Source organism: Pongo pygmaeus, chromosome 17 (genome assembly GCF_028885625.2).
Source record: "Pongo pygmaeus isolate AG05252 chromosome 17, NHGRI_mPonPyg2-v2.0_pri, whole genome shotgun sequence".
Classification (NCBI taxonomy): Eukaryota; Metazoa; Chordata; class Mammalia; order Primates; family Hominidae; genus Pongo; species Pongo pygmaeus.
Window position 1 is genome coordinate 75,396,497 of NC_072390.2, and position 1,433 is coordinate 75,397,929.

Sequence of the window (1,433 nt, forward strand, 5' to 3'; positions counted from 1 at the left end):
CTTCAGTGAACCGTACACAGATTTCTTTCTACTCTGGCTGTGAACACAGATTATTTCCATCCTTGTGTGAGTTTCACAAATTGTCAGTCTTTTTTTTTTTTTCCCAGGTGGTTCTTTCTCCAGACTTCAAGGAGTTGCGCTCCATGACCTTCACAGATGCAGACTAGCACTGAACCAAAGACTTGAGAACCCTCTTTTGATGTTCTTTTGAGTTCTCTGTACAGCATTCTTTGCAGTTTCTCTGCTTCACAGACTTAAGCTGCCTTGGTTTCCTCGAACTCTAATTTCTGTTTCCTTAACTCACAAAGACCACAGGGCCCTGTTTCAGTTTTCTCACCCTGCTGCAGCTTGGAAACTGCCTCAAGACGTTTTGTTTTTATCGCTGGTGTCACAGTCTTGTCTGTCTGTTGTCCAGTGTCCAAAAAGATTGTTTTATATATTTTGACTAATACTCCAGTTGTGTATAGGAAAGGCAACTTCTGCAGCAGTCATCTCTTCATTTGCTGAAGCAGATATTTTTCTTAGTTTCATTTTGACCGTAAAAAAAAATCTCAGAATTCTTGGGCACTTGAAGTGTCCAGAAAATGTGATCTTATTTTTCTTCTGCTGAACCCCTAGGGGATTCAATAATTAGGATCTAGTTTTTATATTAATCTCTCAATTTGGCAGCTTTACCACCACTCAAACAGTGCAAACTTGCAATTTCATTCATGAGTGATGTGGTTCCAAATTGCTTTTTGTAATTTTTTTTTTCTTCTTCGTCAAAGAAAAGGAACAGCTTGCTTTCTTGTTTCTTCTCTGGGAAGATGGATGGTGTTTTTCTAATCCCTTTATCACATAGAAAGCAGCTTTTTATGACACCAGGCTTTACTCTGTAGATTCAATCCAATCGTTTCTAACTCCAGTGGGAAAAGGCAATGCCTCTTTTCCTTAGGAGACTACTAAAACCCTTCCCCCAAAACTCTGATTGGGTCAGAACCTTTTAGATTTGTCCCTGGCTGCCATATGCTGATGTGGCTTCATTTTTTAGCTTAATTTTCTCTAATCTTTTCTAGCCCATGAGAATTTTGCTTTTTAAATTCCCTACCCACTTTTATCTAATCTGAATTTTATCTCATATTTTAAGTGTATTTGTTACTGTTGTTTATTTTATCGAGCATTTCTGTATGATTTACATGTATGAATATATGTAGCTAGAGGAATCTTCCAACAACTAGCTACGGGCTGTGAATAGATTACTTAATACCTCTTTTTCTTTTTTTGTAAAATGATGAGCTTATAATAGATGACATCTGAAGCCCTTCTGGTTTTTAGATTGTGTCTATGAAGTTTTTATTTTTTTTTTGAGTTTGCCTGTTCAAAATGACAGCAGTAACAATTTATCAATGAATACGTGTGTATATATATGTACTTAAATATGATTAAGTACAGAT